This window comes from Bos indicus x Bos taurus, chromosome 3 (assembly GCF_003369695.1).
Source record: "Bos indicus x Bos taurus breed Angus x Brahman F1 hybrid chromosome 3, Bos_hybrid_MaternalHap_v2.0, whole genome shotgun sequence".
NCBI lineage: Eukaryota > Metazoa > Chordata > Mammalia > Artiodactyla > Bovidae > Bos > Bos indicus x Bos taurus.
In genome coordinates this window covers 41,071,050-41,082,013 of record NC_040078.1, presented here as the reverse complement: position 1 = coordinate 41,082,013, position 10,964 = coordinate 41,071,050, and the positions used below count along the sequence as shown (strand labels likewise).

At 36.3% G+C, this 10,964-nt stretch overlaps 1 pseudogene; it reads right to left on the bottom strand.

Annotated features, from left to right (window-relative positions):
- Positions 1 to 7,427: 7,427 nt before the first annotated feature.
- On the bottom strand, positions 7,428 to 10,720 carry LOC113890315 (annotated as a pseudogene).
- Positions 10,721 to 10,964: the final 244 nt, after the last annotated feature.

Below are 10,964 nucleotides of genomic sequence, written 5' to 3'. Positions count from 1 at the left end.
AACACTATAGGTAAACATAAAAGTCAATATTTTATTTTTTAGCTTGTAAATCTTCTATTTACTTCCTATATGATTTAAAGGGAAAATGTATAAAACAATAATTATAATACTACATTAACAAGAACACACAGTGTTTGTAAAGGTAAGTTGTGACAATAACAGTATAAAGGGGAAAAAACAAAGATGAATAGGAATAGTTTGCATGCTATTGAAGTTAAATTTAGTATCAATTCAATCTCAGTTGTTATAAATTTAGGATATTAATTGTAATCCCCACAGTAGTCACTATAAGAATGTCTTTAAAGTACATGAATAGGAAGAGAGAAAGGAGACAAAATGGTACACTACAGAGAACTATAATACAGGATATATTTACCAAGTATTAGTGAACACTGAATTAATTCAGAGCTCACTAATAGGTAACTTAAAATTCCCCACATGTGAGAAAATTAAGGCACACATTTTTATGTACCCATGGGTCAAACAACAACAAAAAAAAGACACAAGCCAAGTTAGAAACCATTTCTGAATTCAGTGATAATGGAATTAAAACACGTGAACATTTGGGAGATGCAACTAAGCCAGTGTTCAGAGAAAAAGTCATATCTCTAAATGAATAAAATAAAAAATAATAAAAGCTTGAATAAAAATATAAAGGGCTTTAGCTTATGAAACTGGAGGGAAAAAATGAATTAAGCACAAATAAATTCAAGTAAAGATATAGTAAAATAATAGAAGATTAAACAGAATAGAAAATATACATTTGAGAAAATGAACTAAACACTGGGCCTTTAAGCAATTAACACATTTAACTTACCTCTAGAGAAATTGAGAAAAAAAGGGAGAAAAGACATGTTTTGAATATCAAAAATTAAAAATTACATTGCAACAGATACTCAAGATATCAAAATGATTAGAAATGACTATTGTGACCAATTCGATGATAATATATCTGCAGCAGTTTAAAGTAACATCTTTCTTAAAAAGACATAAAAATCATTATCCACAAACTGGATGTCACTGAAATTAAAAACCTCTGCTCATTGAAAGACAGTATTAAGGAAGTAAAAAATGAAGTCACAAACAGAAATAGGACATAAAGTATCCCTGGGCAGGCCAATCCAATTTTAGGAATGCACAAAATATTTGACTGTGATTTCACAAAAAAGAATGGTCAATACATATGAGAAAACTGCGTAACATATGCAAGCAAATATAAAACACAATGAGTTACCACAGTCTCATTTCCAGAAGGGAAATAGTTATTGCTGGTGAGATTAGTAACTGGAGGGAGATAATAGTAAGTATGCTGGGATACTGGTAATAGTGGGCTCTTTTCCCTGGGTTCTGAATACATGGGTGAGTTCATTTTGCAAAAATTTGTTCAGCTATACAGGTATGATTTCAGCATTTTCCTGTATTATGCTATATTTTAAAAATGTGCAAGAGGAAAAAGAAAAAGAAAATGAACTGAGGCATCAAACAGAAGATGTTTTGATTTTATCTTCATATTTGCACCTGAACATTTTTCCTATCTTGAGTTTTTCAGGCTGTGATACATATCTCCTTAATATATTTATTCTACTGATCATTGATTTATTTTTCAGTGCTGCTATGGAAATATTTTCTTCTTAAAGTTCATTTTATATTATTTCAAGGAATGTTGGCTGAAAAGGGTAATATTTATGCACAGTCTGCTGTATTCATATAATACTTTTTGAAAATGAATTATATAAAATAATTATATAATTATGTAGTAATTATAAATAATTACATAATACAGATTTTTCTTATTACATAATGACACTTTACATAATAATGCTTATCATTATCTTTGAAGAACATAAAACTTACAAAGATATAAAGATATAATTGGTGTTTAATGCATTTACAAATCTGATCATTTACTTTTTCCCCCATTCTAATGATAAAAAGTTAACATATGAAATTTTGAACTTGTTAATAATTTTGTCACTTTCTTTGTCACTGGCTTGATAAACTACTACACTGACCTACACGTATTGAAATTGAACCAACAGGGCACACTACTAATAGAAATAACAGTAATTTAATATTTTTTTAAAAAAGAAACTCTGTATATGTCCAAGTATTTCATATTATGGTAAATGACATATGCAAGTTGTTTTTAAAATCATTTTTTAAATATTCACACACTAATTAGAATATAATAATATCAAGTGCTGCTGAAAACAAAAATTTTCAGAGCTCACAAATTTTTCACTTACTCTGTATTCTGAAACTTGTTATTTTTACCCCCTGGAGGAAACTCTAGTATGACTTATTAAAAAAAAAAAAAATCCTTAGTCTTGGTCTAAAAAGTTTAAGGGAAAAGAAGTCCAGTGATAGTAGTATTTTTTCTCTTGTCAAGCATGAGTCTATCATTTCTGTTCTATGAAGAGTATTCCCTGCATGTCTTCACTTTTAACACCATGGTTTTTCACAAGCAGTTCTATTTGCTCTATGATAAGCTTAATTGACAACTTAATGAGTTGGTTAATTAGTTAACTAATTATTCCAGCCAATAATTAACCATAATTTATTAGTTGATTTTTTAAATGATAGCTAATGGAAAACTTTAGGTCTCTCTTGAATAAAGTTAAATAATAATTATAGGATGCCTATAACTTTTTAGCTATTACTGAACTCATGTCTGGCTGCTTGCCACTCAAAAATCAATAGCCAAGAGGCAGTTGTTGGTAGAAAAGAAAGTTGCTTTTAATAAGATCACTTTAAGTCTAGGGAGATGGTGAACTCAGTATCCACCCAAAAACCATCTCTGAAGATTCTGCTTGGCTGTGAAAATTTTAAAGGGAAAAGTGGAAGTAAATCTCAGTTAATCACTGAGACAGAGGGCAGAGCCATTGTCATCCCCACTAAGTGCAAGCTTGTTAACTTCTTATGATCTTTCTTTAGATGTTAACCTTGCTCACAGTTTGTTCACACAGTTTTTTCATAAGATTACTGAAGGGGAAGCTAGGAAAAGGTTTGGTCTTCTGTTAATTACATTATTCTTCATGTCTATTGCTTTGATCTACAGGAAGGAACCACAGGTTATGTAAGTATTGTGTGATCAAATGATTTGAAAAGTGTGCTTGGACTGGAGATGAGCAGAGAATAGATGCGCCTGGTTTAAGTTTAGTTGCAATATAGCTTTGCTAAAGTGATGAGGAAAAGGGATTTCTTGCTGAGGGTAGTTTCCTGCAAAGAGCTGCTTACAAATACCCCGACCCACCCCCAGCAGATATCATTTCATTTCGTTTCTATGGGATTAGGGACAAAGGTCTGTCTCCTGTAACAGCTTCATGCTGAGAAAGGGTATTGAAGTCTTAGGAAAAAAGACATTGACCTGGATTTGAAGAATCTCTTTGCTGATAGTTTTAATTGCCCACTTACGTGTATGGATAGAACAAGCTACAATCATTTTAATACCCATAAATATGTAGATTATTGTGAGAAATACTGTTAATCCCATCCTTTTAAGGCCAGTTCTTAGAATTGTGCTAGCCATAGACTCAATACTACTTAAGATGGAACAGCTTATGTAATGGATGCAGTCTGGTCGTCATGCAGTTAGCTTTTTCCCTCTGGTGGCAATTATAGAGTCTGTAAAACAACTCAGGAATGTACATTAGACAGTGAGTCTGTGATTCTATTTTCCTAATCATTAACTGCTTGAGCCTGTTCTTTTTTTGACTCAGGGAAGCCTGAGAGATTTCAGCTTTTCTACAAACAGCAGACAAGGGACGTGGAGAGACCTTTACCTGGGGGATGACCCCACAGGGTGTTTCTTGGTTCCATAGCTATAAGTGAACATAAACTTAAGAAAAAATATACAGTTAGAGCTTAATTATTACAGCTTCCCAAGTGGCTCAGTGGTAGAGAATCGGCCAGCCAAGCAGGAGATGTGGGTTCAAACCCGGGATTGTAAAGATCCCCTGGAGAAGGAAATGGCAACCTACTCCAGTATTCTTGCCTAGGAAATCCCATGGACAGAGGAACCTGGTGAGCTACAGTCTGTGGGATCACAAAGGAGTAAGACATGACTTAGCAACTAAGCAACAACACAGAATCCCTTCAGTATTAAATTATTTATATCAATCTACTGCAACTATAGTAAACTACAGGGCTAAATGTGCACATAATATTTGTATCATTGTGTCTTTCTGTGCTGAGTAGCACAGTTACAGCCCCACAATCAATTAAAAGAAAAAGTATTCAAGGAGATTTATTCCACCAAGGGCCAGGGCATTTGGAGAAAACATTTATCTCTGTCTGTAGAACTGCACTAGACTTTTTTTGTTTGTTTATTTCAGGTTCTGAAATCAGTGAATAACATTCCCAAAGCAGTCCTTAAGTTTGGTTGTGTCTTCAGTCTTTGAAATGTACAGTGTATTATGAGAATTTTTCCCTCTGTGGCCCCTATGTACTAATCAGCATCATCAACAGAGGACAGGAGACAGAGACATCCAACACCTATCACAGACTTTAAGAGGATATTAAAATAGAAGCATCTGAGAAAATGAATAAATAAAGGTATCAGACTGGTAAAAGAAGGTAGAAAAAACAATGGACATGAGTTCCAGCAAACTTCAGGAGATAGTAAAGGACAGGAAAACCTGCTGTGTTGCAGTCCATGGGGTCTCAAAGAGGTGGACGTGACTGAGGAACTGAACAACAGGAGCAATACAATCATTAATTTTTTAGTATAAGTTTAAATTTTTAACTAATATGAAAATGAAAACTTGAATTGTTAATTATAAATGTTTATGATATGCAATGGCACTACTTTATAGTTTTACTTCGAGAAACCATAATTAAATTCTATGAACAAGATTCAGAGGCAGACATAATTCTCTCAAAAATTTATATTTCAAAACATATAAGGGGACTTCCATTTCTGACCAAGCTGGAGGAACAGGGGCCAGATTTATCCTTCCACAGGGAAAAAAAAATGAAAAATCTAGGGAGGAAAAAGGGTTTTCATGACAGTGGATATTAAAAAAGTGATCCTTGGGAGATGGGAAACAAATGAGGTGAACCTATGATTGCCTCATTTTCCTGCATAAAAGAAATACTCTGCCTCAGATTTATGAGGGAAATTTTACAGCTTGCACAATTCTTTCTGCAAAAAATTTTGCCTTGTGCTACCGGCTAGAAGAAAGTCACAGGTCTTGTCCATGCAGCAAGGGAGGGGATTATACAGGGCAAGAACATTAGGAGGTAAGAATTATAGATGCCATAAGACTGTCTGTTATAATTATGAACAACATTTTGTCCATAATCCAACAATTTATATGAAATGGACAATTTCTTAAAAGAAAGACTTTCCCCAAATGTTTAAAGCAACTATAACAATATAATATAGTGGGTTTCATTGTTGGCTCAGAATCTGCCTGCAATGTAGGAGACCCAGGTTTGATCCCTGGTTTGGGAGGATCCCCTGGAGAAGGGAATGGTTGCTCACTCCAGTGTTATTGTCTGGAAAATCCCATGGACAGAGGAGCCTGGCAAGCTACAGTCCATGGGGTCACAAAGATTTGGACACGACTGAGCATCTATCACTTTCCATTGGGGAGATTAACCAAAATAGCCAAATATAATATAATAGCCAAATACTGGAAAAAGAACAAATGTCATCAGCAGATGAATAGATAAACCAGCTGATATTGTCTAAGCAACAGAATATTGCTGCTGCTGCTCCGTTGCTCTGTGTGTCCGACTCTGTGTGTACCCATGGATGACAGCCCACCAGGCTCCCCCGTCCCTGGGATCCTCCAGGCAAGAATACTGAAGTGGGTTGCCATTTCCTTCTCCAATGCATGAAAGTGAAAAGTGAAAGTGAAGTCATTCAGTCGTGTCCAACTCCTAGCGACCCCATGGACTGCAGCCTACCAGGCTCCTCTGTCCATGGGATTCACCAGCCAAGAGTACTGGAGTGGGTTGCCATTGCCTTTTCCAACAGAATACTACCAAGTGATTAAAAAAAAAAAAAGTAACAACCACATAGAGCAAAATAGATTAATCTCTAAATAATTATGATGAGTATAAAAAGCCTGAACAAAGAACCAGTCAATGCCCCAAGTGGAAGAAGTAGCAAAAAATCTGATTCTTTCAATGCATTATTTTCCTCTTTGTGATTTTGGCACAAAGCCTAGCTGTTCTGGTCACTCTCTACTGTCTTTAAATATTTTTGTTTTTAAATTCTTAATCATTATTCATATGGACTGTTTGGTCTGAAATAAGCTACTCTGTCGTAGTAAGAATCAGAAGGCTGACATCTCTCAAGTGCAGAAATAAAAAATGAGAACATAGTACAGGATTTGTAAGATGCAGTACTTCCATGTCAGGTTTGTATTTGAGAAAATATTAATGGAATACCCTTGTTCCTTTATTTTTGCTAGATACATATTTTTTGTTTATGGAAAGTTGCCAGATACAGAGTTTCTGCTTTTTGAAGCATGGGAAATAATTGTTGAATGAGTGTAACATACTGATCCTATAATTCCCTTTGGTATTCCCCCTCAAAGATGACTTATTTTTGTATGTGTCTAATAGAGTTATACATGTGCGACTTTATAGAAAATTCCATGCAATCTATCATTATTTTAATTAGCATTATTATCAATGTTTTCCTGACATGATGAAGTTAGGATTATGATTATAAATTGTTTAAATCAAAGAACAGGAGTCATGTCAATGGGTTCATGGCAGTTGGTTAAATTGCTTCAGTTTATAAGACTAAAATTAAAGGAAGAAAGATGTGATAAAGCAAGAAGGCCAACAGAACACCAACAAAATTATTTGTAGAAGTGCTGTATATTGCAAGACAGCCATTAGCATCAACATTATTTAACATTTATTGACTTTTTTGAAAGTTAGTGCTTTGTCTTCATCCTAAAATTTAATCTGTATAACAAATATGGATATCAATTGTTAGTATAGATTTGTAAATAAGAAAGCAGTCTCAGAAATTAACAAATAATACACAGTAGAGTTAGAATTAAAATACAGTTCTGTCTTTCCCTGCTTCAGCCTTAAAGTGTGCCCTTTCTTAAAAAAAAATAAGAAGAAGAAGAAGAAAGTAATCGAATGAACACTTAACTGCAACAACTCCCTGTAGAAGTAACTCAAGAGAGTGGATATAAATGAATCCTTGGGAGTTTGGAAAATACCCCAATTCCCAGTAAAGTATGGAAATGTTTTCTCAGAAAGGTAGGGCTAGATTGTGAATACAACAGAGAAATGTTAAGCATCATCCATTCATTCATTCATTAGTGTTTATTGAGTGTTCCTTGCTATGGAAGGCACATGCTCTGAAGCATTAAACTAAACAGCACAAATTTAGGTTTGTCAAAAGGAATGTTTTTCTTTTCTTTTTTTCTCAATTTGAAAACAATCAGTATTTATTAACTGACCAGGTTGCAAAAATAATTATGGTAGATAGCGTCCTTCATCCTTCTAATAAGCCTGTTGATCTGGTATTTCTGGTTGCCAACATCTCCACCTTCTACAAGACAGGTGGTCTTTTTCTTCATTCTGCCTCATGGAGAAGACAATTTAAAGGGCCACAGGGAGCTGTTTGCTTCTTTGAAACATTTTCCAACAGGACAGATCTTATGGACCAGATACTCAATATGGATGAGGTTATATTTGCCAAGAGGTTGAGAAATCAACACATTATCCATTAAGGCAATTTGCTTCTTGTTGATTTTTCCATAACCATGCTGTAGATCAATTCATTTACAGACTTTGGATTTGGGTTCCCCTAAGACCTATTAGAATTAACACCCAAAAAAGATGTCCTTTTCATTATAGGGGACTGGAATGCAAAAGTAGGAAGTCAAGAAACACCTGGAGTAACAGGCAAATTTGGCCTTGGAATATGGAATGAAGCAAGGCTAAAACTAATAGAGTTTTGCCAAGAAAATGCACTAGTCATAGCAAACACCCTCTTCCAACAACACAAGAGAAGACTACACATGGACATCACCAGATGATCAACACCGAAATCAGATTGATTATATTCTTTGCAGCCTTGTATATAAGGCTATATATTCTTATATACAAGCTCTATAGAGTCAACAAAAACAAGATGAAGAGCTGACTGTGGCTCAGATCATGAACTCCTTATTGCCAAATTCAGACTGAAATTTAAGAAAGTAGGGAAAACCACTAGAGCATTCAGGTATGACCTAAATCAAATCCCTTATGATTATACAGTGGAAGTGAGAAATAGATTTAAGGGCCTAGATCTGATAGATAGATTGCCTGATGAACTATGGACTGAGTTCATGACATTGTACAGGAGACAGGGATCAAGACCATCCCCATGGAAAAGAAATGCAAAAAAGCAAAATGGCTGTCTGGGGAGGCCTTACAAATAGCTGTGAAAAGAAGAGAAGCAAAAAGCAAAGGAGAAAAGGAAAGATATAAGCATCTGAATGCAGAGTTCCAAAAAATAGAAGGAGAGATAAGAAAGCTTTCCCCAGTGATCAGTGCAAAGAAATAGAGTAAAACAACAGAATGGGAAAGACTAGAGATCTCTTGAAGAAAATTAGAGATACCAAGGGAACATTTCATGCAAATTGGGCTCGATAAAGGACAGAAATGGTACGGACCTAAGAGAAGCAGAAGACATTAAGAAGAGGTGGCAAGAATATACAGAAGTACTGTACAAAAAAGATCTTTGTGAACAAGATAATCACGATGGTGTGATCACTGACCTAGAGCCAGACATCCTGGAATGTGAAGTCAAGTGGGCCTTAGAAAGTATCACTCTGAACAAAGCTAGTGGAGGTGATGGAATTCCAGTTGAGTTATTTCAAATCCTGAAAGGTGATGCTGTGAAAGTGCTGCACTCAATATGCCAGCACATTTGGAAAACTCAGCAGTGGCCACAGGACTGGAAAAGGTCAGTTTTTATTCCAATCCCAAAGAAAGGCAATGCCAAAGAATGCTCAAACTATCGCACAATTGCACTCATCTCACACTCTAGTCAAGTAATGCTCAAGATTCTCCAAGCCAGGCTTCAGCAATACGTGAACTGTGAACTTCCAGTTGTTTAAGCTGGTTTCAGAAAAGGCAGAGGAACCAGAGATGAAATTGCCAACATCCACTGGGTCATGGAAAAAGCAAGAGAGTTCCAGAAAAACATCTATCTCTGCTTTTTTGACTATGCCAAAGCCTTTGACTGTGTGGATCACAATAAACTGTGGAAAATTCTGAAAGAGATGGGAATCCAGACCACCTGACCTGCCTCTTGAGAAATTTGTATGCAGGTCAGGAAGCAACAGTTAGAACTGGACATGGAACAACAGACTGGTTCCAAATAGGAAGAAGAGTACATCAAGGATGTATATTGTCACTCTGCTTATTTAACTTCTATGCAGAGTACATCATGAGAAATACTGGGCTGGAAGAAGCACAAGCTGGAATCAAGATTGCCGGGAGAAATATCAATAACCTCAGATATTCAGATGACACCACCCTTATGGCAGAAAGTGAAGAGGAACTCAAAAGCCTCTTGATGAAAGTGAAAGAGGAGAATGAAAAAGTTGGTTTAAAGCTCAACGTTCAGAAAACTAAGATCATGGCATCTGGTCCCATCACTTCATAGGAAATAGATGGGGAAACAGTGGAAACAGTGTCAGACTTTGTTTTTCTGGGCTCCAAAATCACTGCAGGTGGTGACTGCAACCATGAAATTAAAAGATGCTTACTCCTTGGAAGGAAAGTTATGACCAGCCTAGATAGCATGTTCAAAAGCGGAGACATTACTTTGCCAACAAAGGGCTGTATAGTCAAGGCTATGGTTTTTCCTGTGGTCATGTATGGATGTGAGAGTTGGACTGTGAAGAAAGGTGAGTGCTGAAGAATTGATGCATTTGAACTGTAGTGTGGGAGAAGACTCTTGTGAGTCCCTTGGTCTGCAAGGAGATCCAATCAGTCCATTCGTAGGAGATGAGCCCTGGGATTTCTTTGGAAGGAATGATGCTAAAGCTGAAACTCCAGTACTTTGGCCACCTCATGCGAAGAGTTGACTCATTGGAAAAGACTCAGATGCTGGGAGGGGTTGGGGGCAGGAGGAGAAGGGGACGACAGAGGATGAGATGGCTGGATGGCATCACTGACTCCATGGATGTGAGTCTCAGTGAACTCAGGGAGTTGGTGATGGACAGGGAGGCCTGGCATGCTGAGATTCATGGGGTCGCAGAGTCGGACAGGATGGAGCAACTGAAGTGAACTGAACTGATGCAGTGTATGATTCCAGAATTCTCAGCATGTTAATTGAAACCTTGTTGGACTTCACAAAGCTGCTATTGAAGATCTGACAAAGGGAAAGAAGCTGCAACACCTTCGGAAACTTTGTGCTCACCTCATTTATAACTCTGATCCTGATGGCAAATGCCAATTTGGGTTTCATGGGTACATAGAAGTTGAAGGCTTATTTTGCCACTATAGCCATTCAAATTTCAGTTCAAATGCAGTTCACATATGCCTGTATTCCTTGTGAAGTGCTTAGCTTTTTCATGGATAAGCTTCCTCCTTGCCTTTCGAAGCATCTTTTAGGCAAATTTCTTTCTAAGGCACTTGATCTTAATCTCTTTGAAATCTTTTCCCTTTATCTTAAGGGTTTCTGGCACAATAGGAACCTTCTTTTTCTTCTCTTCTGCACCCTCCATGGTTCCAGCTGGGAAAGAGAAAGGGGATGTTTTTTAAACTGTAACATTAATTTGAAGAGATTTGAGATCTTAATTTATTTTTTCTTAATGAAAAATAATAAAATGGTATTATTAATGAAAATTATAGAATAGATAAAATAGCATGTATGTGTTACTCGCTCTGTCATCTATGACTCTTTGTGACTCCAGGGACTATAGCCTGCCAGGCTCCTCTGTCTGTGGAATTCTCCAAGCAAGAATACTGAAGTGGTTTGCCATTCC